The following is a 14,008-nucleotide window of genomic DNA, read 5'->3' as shown; positions in this document are numbered from 1 at the left end:
TAATATCTCCTATCTGATAAAAGACAGGTTTTGCATACCAAAAAGACACCTGTCTGCATTAAAAATTAACTACCTGTAAAATTCTTTGTTTTTTTCCTTTTTTTTTTTTTTTTTTTCTTTTTTTCAATTAAGTACATTTTTGGCAGAAGCAGGACTTTTCTTTTGCAAATGTTTTAACCGACCGGGGTCACCTTTAGTTTACCGTTTTCATCTGGGTTTACAAACAAATCACACAAAGTTCATAGGAAATTCTAAACAGTTCCACTGCAAAGGCGTTACAAAAGGTTTGGCAACCAGTAAATCTACTAAGTAACCTCTCCCCCTTTCTCTCTCTCTCTTATTTTTTTAATATTCTACATAATAAAACGAGCAGCTTTATGATCACTTAAATCATTATCATGTGTGCTGACCCCATGAATACTGGCTGAGCTGTATGCTTTAGTGCATTATATTTTCCCAGTTGGATGATGGACAGAATTGTTTGCTGTTTGATCTGGCCCCGTCAGATACCACTAAGGAGAAAAGAATTGGTGAGCATGAACAACTTGGCCCAATGCATGGGAAACCAAACTATTCTCTTTGCTTTTCTTGACTTGGAGACTGAGAGAATTCACTTCTACCACCTCTTATGTTCATTATATGGATGATTCCATCATAGCAGCAATGTTGGGTGTATTTTTTTCTCCTGTCTTCTTTTTATCTTCATCATTTCAGTCTCGACCCAATACAGCATCGTTTTTGCCTCTCATTTTCCAGGTAAACCATTAGGCTATCTACAATGGCATGCCATTTCAGAAAGCCAGTTTAGGTTATGATTAGCTACCGAATCCATTTTAAAAACATAAAAAGCACATAGGCACGATTTAAATGTGAAGTCCCATTTTGATACCAAACCACTCCACTTCCATTTGACAGTACAGTACTCACAGAGCCTTTATCTATAATTACCTGCATACATTTAACAAAGAAATAAATATTTTGAAAGATATTTTCTGAGAAAACAATCCTGAAACAAAACAGTGAAGCGCTCATTTCAGCCTCTGCTTACTTTAAAGTAGGTAAAAAAAGGCATTTTGAGGTACAGTTCCCAGTCACATTGCACACAGCACAGCTGCTTCAGAATTTGCAGAAGCTCTCACTTCTTTCATCCTAGGGAATAGAGAAGCATTTAAACTTAATGGCCATGAAACCAATGTGGCCAGAAGCACATGCAGCACCAAAAACTCAGTCTTACGTTGCCAAAGCATCTCTGAGTCCTCATGACAGACACATGGTACAGGCATCATCATTGCCTTTATCTGATTTCTAACCAGCCCTTCCTTATTCCAGTTTGCCTTTTTTTTTTTCTCTCCTCCTCCTTCCCCCCCTTTATGTATTTCCATTACTGCCGAACACTTCTACACATCACACACAATCACAGAATGACCCGGGTTGAAAGGGACCTCAAGGATCACAAAGCTCCAAACCCCCTGCCTGGCAGAGCCACCAAACTTTACTAGATCAGGCTGTCCAGGGCCCCATCCAATCTGGCCTTGAACACCTCAATGCAGTCCTGGTTTTGCTATGAGAATACACAACAGAACTGTCTTTTTTAATTTTAGCTTCAACAATGAAAGTCAGATTCCCAAAGGCCCATTTACAACACAATATTTTGCCAGGGGAATACAGTTTTTTTCTGTTCATTTTATAGGCTGCACCATAAAAAGCTGCACTTCAGTAATTACACGGCGCTTTTCATTCAGCAATCTGAAAAAATTTAAAGAAGGGGGGAAAAAAAGAGCATCCTCAACTTGCAACGGGAAAAAAAAATAAGGCGATAAGACCTAAGGGGATGACTTCTCACCATCGTTTACTTTTTAAGGGGCATAAGGAACTCTCATGGAGTCTTACAATGCCAGCCCTCCCATGCAGTGATGAACAGCTGAGGGCTTCACCCCTTCCTTGGGACGGCTGAGCCATTCCTGCAAAAAAAGACCCCAATCTCCATTCAGGGCAGCTTCATCATGGCCAGTGTCATGCAGAATGAAGTCAAGTCAAGCCCTTTCCATTTCCAGGGGCACAGTGACTTGCTGCTCATCACAGCCTAATACATTGGAAGCTCAAAGAATATGGACCAGGCAAGATCCTACTGTGTGCGCAGTGCTGCCTTTCTTTCATTTTGCTCCTCCTGTCTTTTGAAGAAGATAACAGATCAGCAATTAAAGCAACCAAGCAGTGCCTGTGCAGTAGGTACAGTCTATTCATAGCTTGCCATGATTGTTGTTACTGTGGACCAGCTGCAGCACACCAAAAAAGTTAGCCCAGTAAATCTAATATCGGGTGCTGTTTAAGCTGCTGACAACCTATTAAGCCAGCTGTGTCATAGGAAGCTGGCACTTAATTACTGAGATGGTATCATTCTTCACAGTCAGCATAGCATGGTATGTATTGGTTTGCAAGCTGAGCTCCCAAAACTGTTTTAAATAATACTTTAAAGCTAGAGAAGCTTTGAACAGAGGAGCCAGTTTTGTCCTACTGCTGCTGTTTGGGCTGCCAGCTGCAGAGCCTGGCCATGCAGCCACACCACCTCCTGCAGCATTTCTCCAGGAGGAAGGATTATTCTTCACTGCTGCCTCATGCAACGTTCTGAAATTTATCTTTTTTTCCTCTTTTTCTTGAAACACGGCAGACACGTAACGAAATAGCTCTTTGGAAAGGGTGAAAATAATTCTTAGGATTGAGATAACAAACTGTGCAAGGATATACAAAGGATCAATCATTGCACCCAGCTAGAAATATATTTGCAGAGCCTGCAGTATCCTAGAGAGAAGAGAGGATTCTCTGTTTTAGAGATGGATCAGCCTGCATCATGCAGGTGAAGGTGCCACTGGCTGAGCCAGGAAGCTTGAAGCAAATGAACAGCAAGGGGATGTACATCGGCCAGCACCAACCCACGGTGGCCCATCTCACAGCACCCACTGCATGCTGCCAGCAAGAACTGCCACAAGCCTTGGGGCATAAAGATGGGATTTGCGAACCTTTACTGGTACAAGTCACACAAACCAGAACTGGCAACCTCTGAGAGTCTCTGTTTCTTATTGCCTAGTTGCATCAGTATTAAGCAAAAAGGAAGCCCAGAGCTGTGCATGTCCCATCACTGGTGGTGCTCAAGGCCACGTTGGATGGGGCCCAGGGGCAGCTTGAGCTGGTGGGAGGCAGCCCTGTCCATAGCACAGGGGCTGAAACCAGATTATCTTTAATACCTTTTCCAAACTATGTAATGCTATGATTCTATGAAAACTTAGTCAAACAGAGAGAAGGCATTAGTGGAGAGAGAAAAAAATAGAAAACCTGTTGGGATTAAAACCTATCTCAGTAAGGACAGACCATGGCTTTGTGGAACACGCTGGACTCTGTGCAGGAGGAGGTTCAAGTACCAAGGGGATGGTCAGCAATATAAAATACTAAGGCTATAAAAATTAATAGTGTCAGGCTCATTTTAAGGCATGTTCACAAAAAATGCATTTAAAATAAGCAACTCCGGAGGGAAAGCTATCAAAAAATAATGTAATTAGATATGAGGTCAAGGAAGACATCAAAGGAGCTTAAGATTTCTTCCACTCCACCCGAGAATACCCATGGAATATAGTTTCAAAGCCCAAAGCACAAGTGCAACTGTTTGCTCAGGTGGTGGTCACATCACCATTATTTCTGCTGCTGTAACAGCACTGCAGACCTCAAGTAGCAGCAGCAAGGCAGCTGCCTACCACCATATGGGAAAGAGAAGTATTTAGTTGCTTTTAAAACACTCTTCTCCTGTTATAAACAGATGACCAAACAGATTATAGACAGAAGACTGAAAGAAATTAAGTTACCGCTGGCCACGTGACAGCATTGGAGTGCCCCAGTGTTGAAGCAGAACGTGAGCTTTTAAAATACACAACAATTTAAGATTAGAAGCTAACATATTTCACTTTGTATTGGCTCAGGGCAAGGAACGCATCCATGGCAACGTTACAGCAGCTGAGATGATGAGCAAAAGCTTGTTAGGCCACACCAGCTAAATCAGTTTTGCCGTGCAAGGATACCATTATTTAATGCCACTGTTTGTTCTGATAACCTGATTCTGTATCAGGAGAGTAGTTGTTTGGATCAGCAGAGAAGTCAGAAAAGCAAATTTATTAGGCTCCATGAATATGGAGAGGAACAGAGTACATTTGATACACCAGTAAACGGAGAAAAGAGATCAGAGAACAGTTACCATAAAACCTCATTATGAAAGCACCCATGAGAGCCATTGGTTTGCACTATTACTATATAAAGACTTCTTGTTATAAATGGGAATATCTGAAATAGTGCTTAGTGCAGTGGGACACCCTTTAACTTCACAAAGAATGTTACAACAGGCAACTATTTAATAAGGCTGCTAGGAGATCGGGTCAGCAGGTAATGCACCAGGAGTGAGCCACTTTTAAATATTTTAATAAAAGAACACACTGAGATAATAACATCTCATTTACCAGCTTGCCCTTCAGGATGATATAACCATAGTATCTCTTTTACAGCAATGCAGACCTTTCTTGAGAAAGGTCCTTCAATTTACAGATCTCCCCATGGACAAAGCATGCCATTCTGTAGCTAGAGATGCAGAACATTCTACATATAAACACAACGTTTGGGTGGCATTAAAATATCCCCTTGCACAAATCAAGCTTTGTGCATGTCAGATGCAGCCAGCAGCAATACCTGAAAGGGTTGTTTCAAGCACACAGTTATACGCTTGTTATCAATCACTCCCACATCAAAGCCTCCCAAACTTTACTTTCTATGGATGAATTCTCTTATACTTTAACAGCTTGTACCCTGCTTTGGGAGCAAGATGAGACTCTGAAATTTGGTGTTCCTTTGCTCCTCCTTTCCATTCTAAAAGGGGAAATGCTTGCTAAAATACAGCCTCCTGAATTAAGTACTTCTGAGCTAGAAAAGGCCACAGTCCAGGTTGCTTAGACTGTCTTTGGTTCTTCTCTTTGTATGTGCAGATAGTTCTGAAGAATACTTCCATCCCAATGCCTGACATTAGTATGTCTCTCGTAAAACTCATTTTTCACCTCATTTAGCATGCAGAGGAGAATAACAAATGAGGCAGAGGGTTACCAGAAGGAGAGGATAGGTTAGAGCATATTGCATCACACACGTCTATTTGACAAGGCTTGGTCAGATAATGGCAGAATATAATGCATAAACTAATCGCATTCTAGCAGCACCAGTTCTGAGATTTCCTAACCTTGGAACTCCATTCTCTCTTTAAACCTGTATCTATTTGAGCTCTGACCAATAGGCAGAGTCCCAGCTTAGGAAACACTCCAGAGGTGCTGCTCAGAAAGCAATTCCTCCTCAAGCATGAGCCTAATACTATAAGGCTAAATTTTCCAAAAAGACCCCTATTGGTATGACAAGCTCCATAATAAAGTTATGCTAACTCTTTCATTTCTTGTATAGAATGTGAAAATTCAAGTCAATCATGCTTGCCTTGATGGTCTTTCCTAGGTCTCTCCCAAATCCAACAGCATACTTCTAGCTGTACCGTGGTGCATTTCTTTATTTTGGTCAGGCTGACAAAGCTCCACGGGCTGGATTTTCTTCCACCTCCTTTGCAAGGATTCTCTTCACCCCAAATGCTGAAGTAGAAGGTTAGTGGCACAACGTGCTGAGCAGACACCTCCCTCTGCTTTGGTTCACTCCACAATGAACTCACAGATGAGTAACACAGGGCAGCTCAGAACAGGGCTGCGCTGTCTTGGAGAAGCCCAAGGAAGATGAATAGAGGTCACTGATATTTAGTCAGCAAGACCTTCATAAAGAAGTCAGAATACTTCGACTGTAATGATCCAAAAAGGCCACTGAACTAGTAAAACAATAAATGAAATATGAGAAAGAAAAATGGGATAAAATTGAAAAGGAACCATCCAATCAAAAAAGTGAAATGACCTGATAAGGGGAATTAAACACTGCGTTGTGCCCTAATAAGCCAAAGAGAGACTGAAACTTTAAATACTGAGAACAGTAGTGCTCAACCTTCATGCTCCTCAAATCACATATGTCTAAGAAGATAAGTTCTCTGTAGTGGGAATGCTGCTGCTTCAGAGCGATGATAAAACTAGCTCAAGTACTCTAATCCCAGCACCACTGTGTGGCTTTCTAGATCCATTCCAGTTTCCCAGTGGCTTAGCACTGCGAGGATATTTTCTGGGGCATTCATCTCCTTCATAGAAACATCCTCCCAGCAGCAGGTAACGTGTGACATCCTCATTCACAGTCCCAAGAGCGAAGCAAAGGATTTAATGAGCACAGAATCTGAATCACTTCCTGATTGAGGCTCCAGATGAGTTGACTTCATCTTCAGTGGGAAAATAAATCTCAGGTTCTTTACAAATTAAAATCTTTGCAGAAAAGGCAAAGGACAGCTTCAGCTCAATGCATCTGAATGCGGAAAATCCTTGATTTCCCCTAAGAGTTTAGGATGGCAGATTATCACATTAAAATGTTGCTTTGCCTACACTAGAACAGCAGCACCTGTCAACTAAACTGCACTCAGAGCATACCTTCAGCCAACTATTCCCAGCCTTCACTTCCTCAGACATGTTCTTTTCTCAAGTCTCAGGCTTTCCTTGTGGTTTGTATAGAAAGAGAGGAAGATTTTTCCCCAACCTTCTCCCCATCTTTATCACAGCAGGCATTCTGGTGCCCGATTGTTAGCGCTCCATCCACGAAATGACACCCCATTAATCACCACTGCAGAGCTGGTAAAGGATGCAATTCCAAGAGCACCTTCTAGATGGCTGTTATTCAGCCTGGTCCCTGTTTGTTTAAATTAATTTCAGATATTAACATCAGAATGTGGTACCTGCTAGCAGTAAACATAGCAAGGACTCCTAGTAAAATCCGTATGCACTGAGAACACACAGTTCAAGGAGAGGGAAGAAATGTTACTTTTTTCACCCCAACATGTTGCCATTTCACTAAATGCTCTTCCAGAGTTTTTGTGGTTTCTTGGTGTGTGTCTGATCCTCAGCTCATCTTCAAACACATTAAATGTAGCACTGTATGTTAATGGAGAAAAATAATAATAACAACACTTCCCACCTACAATGGAACAGAAGGTTCCAGAGGCCAATGGGAAAGGTGGCAATGCAGCTGATTCCAGATGGGGAACCACCTCTGCCTGAGTAGCAACAAGGCCCTTTCTGATGCAGTGAGTGATATCCCACAGCCATATCCCAATTGCTGACAGGACTACTTCATCTGTCTAGCATTTTTCCCCCACTAAAATACTGAAACCGTTCAGAAAGTCCATCCCGAAGGTGAAAAGGCATAGCTCACTTGGGGCTGACTTTACATGTGATTTTGTTGGGAATTTTGCCCCATTTGTCTCTCTAGTTCGTAACACTTTGGTGTTAGCAGTTAAATACAAGTGCGAGCATTTCTACTGCACATGCATAGACCATATGTCTACATCCATACAACCACGTCCATACCTGTATGAAGCACAGTGATGCTAACATACCTTATGCAAATATGGTAATACTATAATAAGGAGATAAAATGACAGTCTATCTGGGAAACCAGTGGGGAGAGATGGAAGTAAATAGTAAAATTAAAATTAAGACAAAAAGTCGAGCCGAGATTAAGCCATTTCCCTTGCTTAAGTAAGCTTTTCTACTAAATGTGAAAATGCAAAGAAAAACTAGGAAAATCCAATACCTTGCACTTGGGAAACAACATTAACTATAGTCATTACTACCAGATTCATCAGCTACATCTCTAATTAATGAGATGATGTTGTAGGAATTCAGCCTCTTTATCATTCTCTCTTTTATTTTCTCTTTAATCCCAGATGAGGATGGATAAAAGGTCAATGCCACCTCAGTTCATGCCCTTCCCTCCCCATTTGTTGATGACTGAGTATCATGAGGACATCATCCTGCACGCTCAGAGCACTCCTTCAGATACAGCACAACAGATGAAGGATATTCACAGAATCACAAAAATCTCCAAGCCCTTCTTGGCAGAGCTCTTCTCCAACAGGCCATCCCCAAACCTGTACTGATGCATGCAGTTATTCCTCCCCAGGTGCAAGACTTTACACTTCCTCTTGTTAAATGCCATCAGCTTCCTCTATGCCCAACTCTCCATTCTGCCTAGATCTGCTGAATGGACTTGACCAAATATGTTCATAACAAATATGGCCAGGCCACCCACACATGGGCATGACCAAATATGGTCTGATCACCCATTTACAGTCATTATGCCATATGTGGTCATTATGCCATATATGGTTGTGACATAAGAGCAGGCTGTCACACACTGGGTCATTACAAGCCAATACTGTCATTAGCCCATGTATGGTCACAACCAAATATGGCCATGACACCCAAATATGGTCAAGCCATCCATACATAGTCATGATGCCCATATACAGTTGTGACCAACCAAATGTGGTCATGAGCAAATAATGTTGAGGGAACTAAATACATTCAAAGCAACCACATAGGGAAGTGACCAAGTAAGGATAAATGGACCCAATAAGGTCAAAGTGAACAAGTTAGGTCCCAACCAAAGATGGTTGTGTCCAAATATAGCTGTGGTGTGAATATCCCCTTCACACCAAGAACTTCATTACTTAGCAGATGAAATAGAGACTTCTTCCAGAGCAATTCCCTCCAAGAACTTTTAGACAACTTCTTCAGCCCCATCCATGACGTGCAAAGTTTTTGCCATAGGGACTTCTATGTTTCTTAAACATAAGAGATGCACAGACACCCATACCTTGTGCTACTTTACAACAGGAGAGTCTGGGTTTCACAGTATGAGACAGGCAAAGGGATTAGGACTTTAAATGCATGCTTCAGTACTTGCTATAAGCTGACTCGTGAACAAAGTGCTTCATAAAGCTTAGGATGCTGGCAGAACCCCCGTAAAGGAATTAAACAGCATTATGGAAAGTTCAACTGTCTCTTGTTCCACTGTTTGTCTAAGGGTACCATGCTATTGTCCCACATCCCTGCTCCTTCATTACGTTTGCTGAGCTGCACCTTAATTAAGTCCATATGAAGATCCACAGAACCATGTTACAAACTGGGTCACTTAAAGATCAACAGATCTCCTTTATTTCAGGGAAGGGGATATTTTCTGCTGTTTTTGAATCTCCATCATTTTCTTCTACTTCTCCAGGTTTCTCAACTCAAAGAAATTCAGCTTGCATGCTCAAGAGAAAAAGGAGTAGGACATTTGATCTGCTATCTTCTAGTAGTCAGCTGGAATTCTACTAGATTTCATCAACAGGAGGGGGAAAACAAAATCTTTCATGTATGCAGAACAGCAACAACAGCTCAGGATTAGCCACAGACAGATAGACCATATAGGATTAACACAGTGAACTAGTCATCATGCTTACCAGAATATTCAAGAGCAAAACATTTTCAGAGGATTTCAGGACAGGATTTAGCAGAATTCGACTGAAAATAGCACCCCACTTTGAATAAGCTTTATTGAATAGCACAGCAGCAGCCAGCATTCCCTGACCAAAATGACTTAATGTGCATTAAATTCAGAAACATTTCTGGCAGAACCATTTGAAGACTCAGCGCTCCATGAAGGATGGGAGGCTGTCAGAAAGGCAGCTGCACCGCAAGCTTCAAAGTGCAGGCAGGAGCCTTCCCTGCAGCACATGGAGCTTTAAATGACTGAAACGCAGGCTAAGTGTTATTACTGTCAGATGCAGAGTCGAGAACCCAACACCATTTAATCAGCTTCTGCTGCTGAATTAATGGCTTTCATTGCTGTTTTTTTCTTCCTGCAACACTTCTATCACAAGTAAGGCTGACATAGCAGTAGGGCTTGTCAATAAGGGATATTCTCAGCTTCAAATTGCAGGTTGGATTACCTGCATTAGAAGAGTGCATGGAGAAGAAACTCGCCTGCAAAAGGCTCATTGTTGTTATGGTAAAAGCCAGTCCTGCACCGCTCTGACAGCAAGGAGCGAAACGCTCCTGGAGCAGCTGCCTGAGCTCCTCCTCACAGCTCTGCAGCAGTTTCCTAGAAGGAAGCCAGGCATCATTCTTGGATCCATACGGACCCATCGCTGCTCCATCTGACAGAAGCTTGCAGGAGAGGAAACAAGCTGCCAAGGGGAAAACACCGCCTGCTCTTCTGCAGCTCTGCACAGCAGATCATCGCTCTCTCTAGAGCAAAGTTGTTCCTCGATGCATTCCCTCACATCACAGGAGGAGCCACACATACATGAGCAACAGGTTCACAATCTGGCCCTTTGCTGAGCCAGATCCTCCAGCAGAAAAGCCCTTCGCAGCAGACTGCAGTCTCCTAGGAGTCAGACTTTGCATTTTGCCCATTTGTTCCTGTGCTCCGCAGAGTTAAAAATGAGCGTAATTAACAGTATAAAGCTCAGGCTGACTAACCTGGTCATTCAACTTCAAAATGAGCTCCATACATTCACATAATGTGTACGTGTGCTAAAAGAAGTCTTATTAAGCTTCCAGGCACTGTCTTAAATTCAGATCCATTTTGGCTACCACGTCCAGCACCGCACTTGCAAGCAACCCCCACTGCCATGCACACAGACTGATATCTGAGCAGCCAGAGCACAACACAGATAGGACAGTGCACAGGGAACAGCTGATACCACTGTTGATGCTACAGCACCGTAATCCAATCCTGCACACACCACCTTAGCACGGGCAGCTGCAATGAGCTCTACAAGTGCTACTGACAACCCCAAATGCTCTGTTAACTAGTTGTGCAGTAACTGCCTTTATTAAACCACAGCCCTACAACAGGCAGCTGAGCCTGACACCCCTGTAGGCTCTTGGTTGATTTTTTGCAGCTCTTGGTAGCAGTTCATGCAGCAGTAAGGGATGGAAGGCACACAAGGACTACACCAGGTTCCTGGTGACCTGCCCATTCACCCACAGGCAAGTACAGCTGCAACCGCAGCACTGCTGGCTGCGCTCTACCTGTCCTATGGGCACATTAAGCTGATCACTCTTCATCACTATTAATGCATTGACAAGAATAAAATAATCATAGTGATAGTACAAATCTTGCCTGCAAAATCTTCTGGAAGTTCTGGAGAATTCAGAAACCCTCCCCAGGCAAGCAGCGGGCACAGACCAGCAGTTAAGTTAGCTCTAAAGGCAAACATGCCATTTTCACTGAGATGCAGCGTGCCATAATATGAATAAGGAACAAAGACCCCTTTCATACTGCTGACAAATACAGTATAGCATGTCACAAATCACAAGGGGAGCAGACAACACAACAGCAGCAGATAAATGGGTGTCTTTTTATTAAGAAATACATATAATACTGAGAAATTATGGACACCTCCCCCCCCTCCCACAATGCCTTCAGGAATTACACTGGCTAACACAACTGCAAGTCTTTACGGATAGTTTTCTGTGTAGCAGAAGTAACATTTAAGGAGAGGCTCAGTCAGTTCAGCAGGACACGCACAAATGCAGAAATAAGTACCTATTTTGTTTCTACACGCACTCTACATCTTGTTTATTGCAGCGCTCACACAGCTTCTGCTACTCGCTCTCGATTGATGTATTTCTGGAGGAGCTCAGGAAAAAAACGGGGGTTTTTGTTTGTTTGTTTCTTTAACTCTCTCACTGCTGAATTCCATCTGAGAAGCACATCCCTGCCTCCTCCCCTCTCGCCCTGACAACCCAGCCTTCTCTCCAGAGATCCATCCTCAAGCCTGCTTGGCTTGGGAATGCTTTACACCCAAAAGGCCCCGAGGGCTCCGTTCCACCCCCAAGCCACCTCCAGCCTCTCCATCGTTCGGAGCTGGCGCTGGGGACGGCATCCCAGCAGCTGCCTCACCCTGCGAGCCCAGCAGCGGCACCGCGACGACCTGCTTCCACCCCAGCTGAGCGCATCCCTCGTGGGGTCTCCCTTCCTGCCCCCTCCTCGGCCGAGCCGCAGGGGAACAATGCGGGGACAGACACTGAGCAACACCTGCTGTAGCGCATTAATATGCACAGGGACGGATTGATGGCTTTTCCCATCCAGCACTAAGACCGCATTGTTCGGGGCGATCCACCGGCGGATCGCTCCCCCCCCCCCCCGCCCAGCCGGCCCCACAAGCCCCCTTCTGACACGTCCCTTGTCTCCCAGCCCGGGCTGACGACCGCGTTTAGGAATGCACTTCATTAAATCGGAGCTGCCCCATTCCAACCTGCAATGCGGAGGCAGTACAAAGCGAACGCCACGCTTCCTCCCGCATTTCTTTCAAACGCCCCATTGTTCGGCAGGCATCTGCTCCGAGCTCAGCCTATTCGTGCCCGCTGACCCCGCTTCTCGCCGCGCACCCGCTCAGCAGCGGGCCTCCCGTAAAGCCTGCTTGATGAATTAAAAAGCGGCATCAGCCATCTGTCCTCCCCCCTCCCCGGTCCCACAGCCTCCCCGTCCCCCGGCCGCCAGCCCAGGAACCTCTGGGTTCGTTCTGTAAACACGGACCGAGCTCATCGCATTCGCTGCTTTTAATTTCTCGCATTAGCATCTTTAAAAATGGAGAGGAAAAAGCAAATACAACAGAACGTTCTCACTTGCCTGAGTCCTTCGAAATTCAAGCACAAATACAAGATTAATCCTTCCTTTATGAGGTCTTGTCTTTAAGTCGTGGTATGTAATGATCCTCAGCACTGCAGCAGAGGGGAATAAAAAATGCAGGGATCATAAGCAGGGGGAGGACAGGGCTTACTTACATCAGGGTTTCTGCCACATGACAATAGGTTTGAGAGGGAAGAATAAGCTGGCAGCAGCAGCTGACAGTGCAAAAGGGAGAATGCAGAAAGCTGCCTTTTATATTATTGGTGACATTTCTAACACATGACAACAATTTCCATCTGTATTTAAGCCGGGAGTGTGAGAAAAAGAGCATTACATCACGACTCCTCTATTCCTAAGGGCTGTGGAATATGTAGGCCAGGGGGATTAAAAAGCACCTGTATGTGCTGCAAATCTGAAACACCACCAGGCAGATTTCCACCCCCCCCATCTCTCCCTCACCCTTTTTATTTCTCCATCACCTTCAGTGAGCTGCTGTTTGAGAACGTGCCCAGGGAAGTGCAAAATGGTACTGTCCTGGTTTGCGAGGCACGAGAACAGCGGAACGATGTGAGCAAGGATTGCTGGCTCTGGATCTCTCCATAGGAGATACAGCCCTCATTTTCACAAGCCAGCAGACAAAATACAGAGCATCGCTCTGCTTTCTCCTGCGCTTGTCCCAAGGGTTTGGATGTTCTCTTAAAGTACCGACTTTCATCTTCCTTTTACATCTGCAGGGAATTTCAGTGACAGTTGCAGGGATTTCCCTCCCTCCTGTTTCTTTTACGGCTGACACACAGCAAACATAAGAACAGGGGCCAAAGATACTTTGGAAAAAGCACTTGACTGCTTCAGAGCCAGCAGGTGTCCGCCTTGGATGCTTTCTAGCTGTTCTACAGGGCAGGATGGCTGAGGTACAGCTCCAAAATCCCAAGAGATCCCAGAGCTTGGTGTAGAACCCCCATTTCACCGCATCCTTAAGACTCCGTGGGAGGTGCCGGTGGGGTGGGTGTGGGATGCCAAGGGCTCCTATGGAGACAGCTCAAGCACTGGACTGTATGAGTGCAGGTTCCAAATCACAGAGGCTGGAAAAGACAACTATGATCATCAAGATCAACCCCAACCCACCCCCACCACGTCCCTCTGTGTTAAACCTCCACAGTTCTTGAACACCACCAGGGATGGTGACTCCACCACTCCCCTGGGCAGGCTGTGCCAGTGCTTGGATACTCTTTAAGAATTATTTTTCCTCGTATCCAACCAAGCAAAGCAGATCGTTATGAGCATAGATGTGAGCAACAAGCACGTGGTTTGGAGTATAAGTATGCAAGGGCCAGGCAACATACAAAGAAAACATTACCAGGAATGCCAGGAAACCCAATGGTGCAAATACTAGCAC

General features: G+C 44.3%; 1 protein-coding gene across 22 annotated transcripts in view; it reads right to left on the bottom strand.

Moving 5' to 3' along the window:
- Window positions 1-14,008, bottom strand: part of MAGI1 (membrane associated guanylate kinase, WW and PDZ domain containing 1) — a 291,948-nt gene that overhangs the window by 125,779 nt on the left and 152,161 nt on the right. Inside the window, exon 1 of one of the 22 annotated variants that reach the window (XM_072347611.1) lies at window positions 12,613-12,793. The exons of 20 other annotated variants lie outside the window; for them this stretch is intronic. The gene's annotated coding sequence lies outside the window, so the exon portion shown is untranslated. Of the gene's footprint in view, window positions 1-12,238; window positions 12,258-12,612; window positions 12,794-14,008 lie in introns of those variants that run through there. One more of the 22 variants, XM_072347612.1, reaches the window with a different exon arrangement.

This window comes from Excalfactoria chinensis, chromosome 12 (assembly GCF_039878825.1).
Source record: "Excalfactoria chinensis isolate bCotChi1 chromosome 12, bCotChi1.hap2, whole genome shotgun sequence".
Taxonomy (NCBI): domain Eukaryota; kingdom Metazoa; phylum Chordata; class Aves; order Galliformes; family Phasianidae; genus Excalfactoria; species Excalfactoria chinensis.
This window is presented reverse-complemented; position numbering and strand designations above follow the sequence as displayed.